The 5,688-nt window shown below is 38.2% G+C and overlaps 1 non-coding gene across 1 annotated transcript; it reads right to left on the bottom strand.

The window, feature by feature from the left end:
* Positions 1-3,971: 3,971 nt before the first annotated feature.
* On the bottom strand, positions 3,972-4,079 carry LOC115871051. Its single transcript, XR_004047040.1, has one exon. It is a non-coding gene; the product is annotated as a U6 spliceosomal RNA (small nuclear RNA).
* Between the last annotated feature and the right edge of the window lie 1,609 nt (positions 4,080-5,688).

Here is a 5,688-nt window from a genome sequence, read left to right as displayed (position 1 = left end):
GTCACACCCAAACAGCAGTTTTGGCATCCCCAAGGGGCACCAATTATGCTTCATTGAAATGTCCTTTGAGTTCTGGGAACAAAACATCTCAAGGGGCAAGATCAGAACTGTAGGGTGGATGAGGCAAAGTTTCCCAACTAAGTTCTTATAAGGTAGATCTTGAAGCTCCAAAGAATGAGCAAGTATATTTTCATGATGAGGGGGAAAAATCCTCAGTACAATTTTCTGACCTTTTTCTCACCAATGTAGTTTTCAATTTTCTTAGTACTTCTTCCTATCAAGCCTCTGTGATCATCCTGTGTTCTTAGAGAAAATTGAAAAATTGCTCCCTTGGGATCCTACAAAAATATGTCAGCATATTCTTCTGAAGAGATCTTTCAGCCTTGAAGTTAAATGGCTGGCAGATCTTCAGACTAACACAAGTTTTATCCTGTGAAAACGTGTCTGCAGGTACCCACTGATAACAGAGTTATGTTTTAACACATCTTATTTGAAATAAACTTGTGCTGGTATGAAACTGGAATCGTGGTAGCAATACTTTTGGCTTCTCACACAAATAGTAGGTATTTGATAGATTTGATTGATGGCAGTGGTAAATTTAACAATGCTCTTCTGCTGATTGTTTTTTGTACATGGCTCTCTACACAACAAAGTCTGTGAGAAGCTTTGGGAGTCAGTTCTTGACTCAGTTAACCACAGGTATCTATCCAGAGAGCAGACCACAGTCATTTAGTGGTGAGCTCAGACAGGCATGTATACCTTGGGACCCTCCAGATCTGCCAGTTATGTTCCATCATGTGATCTTTCACCAATTCAAAGCTGACTTGATCTGCTACAAAATGGAGTCTTCACTTTTACTATTTTTTTTTTAGTTTTTAAAAGAAATACAATTGATAAACCTTCCCAAACCTTACATTTAAAAATTAGAGTTTCATGGAGATCCTCATATCATCATTTATCTCTCAGTTTGCTTTCAGTGTCTAGAAGGAGCTCTGGGAGTGTAGTGGGTATGAGGACGGCTGTGGGCCACAAGGTCTTCGGTTTGAAACCACCAGGTGCTCTGTGGGAGAATAACAGCACTTTCTCTGCCCGTAAAGAAATGGTCGTGGAAACCCACGGCGCATGTCCACCCTGTCTTATATGGTTGCCATGAGTCAGAATTGACTCAAGGGCAATGAGTTTGAGTTTGACATGTTTCTCTGATGCTGGTAGCTATGGGACTAGTATTTCAAATAAGAGGAGGGCCACTTATGGTGGACATATTTTAGAAGAAATCTTGATATGGATAGACTTCAACTTTTGGGACCTTCATTTGCAGGTGGGGCATGACTCAAAATGAGAATAAACAGCTAAAAATAATCATTAATAATCAGAATGTGGCTGCATACAAATGCATCTAGAGAAGGATGAATTATTTTCAATCTAGGAAAACTTGTTGGTGCGATTTTCTTGGCCTTTTTCTCACTAACGCAGTTTCCAATTTTCTTTAAATTCCTGTCTAGTAAGCTTTGTGCTCTTTGGGAATGAGCTAAAGATTATGCCTTAGAGATTCTATAAAAACCAACAAACAGAAAACAGTGACCAGAACCTTCTGAATTAACCCCTCTGCCTTTCCAGATTAGACATGATTGGAAATGAAATAAAACCAAAAAGACCCTAAGCATTGTTGAGCTGGAAGGGACTGGTATCGTTCATCTTGAATCATATGGTTTCTGTGCAAAGAATGACAAATTGCCAAAGAAAGGCATATATCATTATCAAAAAAGATTTCTGGATCATTGAAGTGCAATGCTGTGATAGGATAACGTTCATAGAGCCCCAAGAAAGATCTACCCGTGGAAGGCACAAGGAGCAGTTCTGCTCTGTCGGATCGTGCTATGGGTCGAAGCTGACTTGATGGCAGTGCGTACAAAACAGACCAGTTAGTGTGCTTGCTATTCAACTTTACCCAATGACTATGAAAGCCAATGATGAAGAATTGAAGAATTGTACCAACTTCTGCAGTCTGAAAAAGATCAAATATGCAATCAAGATGCATTGATAATGACTGGTGACAGGAATGTGAAAGTTGTAAACAAAGAGGAAGGACTAAAGGTCCTTGGCAATAGAAATTTGTTTTAGAACTTAAAAAAATCTAAAATAACCAGAAGAAATGATAAATGAGCTGAACAGAAAACTTCAAAGGGTATCTCGAAAAAGCAAACTAAAGTATTATAATGCCATGTGCAAAGACCTGGAATTAAAAAATCAAAAGGGAAGAATACACTAGGCAATTCTTGAATGGCAGTATTGAAGGATTCTTTGGACAAAATATTGAATGACTCAGGAAACATCAGAAGATGGAAAGAATGCAATCATTGTGCCCAAAACAAAACAGGTCAACATTCAATCATTTGAAGAACAGATGATATTGAAGGAAAAAAGCTCAAGCTGCCAGTAAGGCATTGACAGAACACACACACAAAATTCCAGAAATGGACAGAATACCAAGTTAAATGCTTCCACAAACTGCTGCAGCACCGGAAGTCCTCATGAGTCCATGAGTCCAAATTGGGAAGACAACTATCTGGCCAAATGACTGGAAGAGATCCATATTTGTGCCCATTTCAAAGAAAAATGATGCATCAGAGAAGAGAATTTTCAAACAACATCATTAATATCAGATGCAAATAAAATGTTGCTGAAGATCATTCAAAAACAGTTGCAGCAACACATCAACAAGGATTTGGGAGAAACTGAACCCAGATGCAGAAGAGGACATGGAGAGAGAGATCAGTGCTGATGTCGGAAGCATTTAGGCTGAAAACAGAGAATATCAGAAAGATGTTTACTTGTGTTTATTGGCTGTACAGAAACATTCAACTGTGTGGATAATAGTTAATTATGGGTAACATTGAGAAGAATAAGAATTCCAGAACCCTTAATTTTACTCATGAAAAATCTGTACATGATCCAAGAGACAGTTACTGGTATTTAAATGCGGTTGTTAGGTGACGTTGAGATGGTTATAACTCATAGCAACTCTATGCGAAGCAGAATGAGACACTGCCCTTTCCTGTGCCATCCTCACAATTGTTCTGACTCAAATATGATAAGAAAATACTGAGCAATTGTAAGTCAGCAAACCTGTCCAACAAGGTTGTATCTTTTCGTCATACTTCTTAAATTTGGAAAAGATAGTGACATTAGAATTGAAGAAAGGCACATTACAACCGGTGATATCCCAGTGACAAAACTCTGCTTACTGAAAGTGAAGAGGACTGGAAACATTTGCTGAAGACCAAAGGCTGCAGGCTTCACTGAGGATCACAGAGCAAAGCAATGTGAAGAAAACAAAAGTCCACACAATCATAAATGCACAGGATCATGATAAATGGAGGAAGATGAAGTTGTCATGGATTTCATTTTACTCAGATCCACAATCAAAGCTCCAGAAAGGAGTAATCAAGAAGTCAAATGATGCACTGCTTTTGGCAAATCTGCTGCAAAGGATGCAGTCAATGTGTGTAAGGGAAAGATGTCACTTTGAGCACTCCGGTATGTCTCCTCTAAACCATGGTATTTTTAACCGTTTCATATGCTTGCAAAATTTGAACAATGAATAAGGGAAACCAGAGAAGAACTGATGCATTTGAAATATGGTGGTCATGAAGAACATAGAATCTACCACACTCTGCCAGCTATGAATCAGATGGAGTGAGGGTGGTAGATTTTTGGCATGGATAACATACATAAAGTAAAAAAATAAAACCCTTAACAGGATGTATGGACATAGTGGCTGCAACAATGAGCTCAAATATAATTGCGAGGACCAAAAGGTGTTCAGTTCTGCTGTACACCGGGTAGCGAGGAGTCAGAACCTTCTCAATGGCTCCTGATCACAACAGAGCTGCTTAATGTAAAGATGTCAACAATTAAAAGATCAAGAGTACACAAAATATTTGTAGTGTGAATCTTTTTTTTTTTCCCCTAAAAATATGGAACGCTTCACGAATTTGCGTGTCATCCTTGTGCAGGGGCCAGGCTAATCTTCTCTGTATCGTTCCATTTTTTAGCATATGTGCTGCCGAAGTGAGCATGTAGTGTGAATCTTATCTCTACCAGGTAAACTTTCCCTTTTTCAAAATCAGTATTTAAAATGCTTATGGAAATGTGACCATTTCAAAAAAAAAAAGTGATTTTAGCACATATTCACTGGTTTTCTAGGTTTTAACAAGTTTGGTTTTTTTTTTTTGGGGGGGGGGGTAAGGGGGCGTTTGACTCCTAGGAAATATCTTGTGCTTAAAAACAAGCAAACAAAAAGACTCCAGAGGATTTTTCTAGCAGAATGACATAACACCCTTTTAAAATAATGGATGAAATATTTCATTAATTTCAAAATAATATTAAATTTAAGAAGAAAGTGCTATATTTTTATGAAGGCAATTTTAAAGTAATTTGAAAACAGCTTAATATTTTTTTGTTGGAATTAGATTCTCGGAAATAGACTTTCAAGAATTACACACGGAGCTTGGTTTAGAGTTCATTATATTACAGAAACAACTTCACCCAAGGCTGATTGTCAGCATCTTTCACATTCCGGAGAGGACTCTTCTACAGGCTGAGCTCATGAGGGCAAAGCTGTATTCAAGAAGGAAATTTGCAGGAAGAGATGTGGAGCAAAGAGATAGGCATTGGGTTGCAAATGCTTTTCGGTCAATAAAACCCAAACCAGATTCCCTAGCTGCTCAAACCTTGTATATTTTAAGAAAATGTAATCCACATGTGTCTTTTTCACTTACAGTGAAATTGTGGAATTTGAAAAACCCAGCTGTTTAATGTCCAAAAAAGTCATTTCAATATTGCAGCTTTTCCTCGTTCAAAACCAGTGTTGCAGTTTTCCATCAGAAATTGATTTGAGCATCAAAGACTAACGTTCAGTTTGAAACTCTAAACCTATTCTTTAGAGGTGCATGTTTAAATTCCATCAAAAGAGGTGACCCTCTTAGAGAACTCATAAACTGCAGAGAGCTTTTGTTCATTTACGTCTGTTCAACACTTGGATTTGAGGATGACTTTTATTTGAGGATATTTAAAATGTCAAAAATCTTTCATCTCCCACAGACAATTTACACAAAGGCAAAACTGGCAAGTTGTGCTCTTATGCTTTATCCGTTGGGCGAGATCAGCTCACTTCACCAAATGTTAATTAATTAAGCATGTGCTATGTTCTAGGTGAATGGAACAATAGTCACTGGAAATGCCATGATGACCACGTGTTTCCTTTCTTCCAAACCCACGGTGTAGGAGAGGGAGGCTGTTATGAAACAGAATTTCGCAATGCAGTAATACCAAACGGTGGGCGAAAGATCTGCTGTCTTCTTCCATAAAGACAACAGGCAATAAAACTCTGGGACAGTCATACTTTGTCACGTGAGATTGCTGTGAGCTGTGCGACCATACCAAGTGACTGATGGCATCCAAGCACAACAGCAATGCTAATAAATTCAGTAATATTAGATCACTGTTGAGCCATGAGAAGAGTCAAGTAAATTTTTTTTAAGTACTTGATTTAATGAGCCCTTTTTAGAACTCCCTTGCAAGACGTTGAACTACCTTGCAAGACGTTGAGCCATCTTACAAAAGTAACACAAGAAACTCCATTTTTAAGAAGAAATAGCGAGTGACATTCAGGCCTGGCCCAAAACT

This window comes from Echinops telfairi, unplaced genomic scaffold, assembly GCF_000313985.2.
Source record: "Echinops telfairi isolate 266 unplaced genomic scaffold, ASM31398v2 ScPeMD7_3533;HRSCAF=4204_0, whole genome shotgun sequence".
Lineage (NCBI taxonomy): Eukaryota > Metazoa > Chordata > Mammalia > Afrosoricida > Tenrecidae > Echinops > Echinops telfairi.
This window is presented reverse-complemented; position numbering and strand designations above follow the sequence as displayed.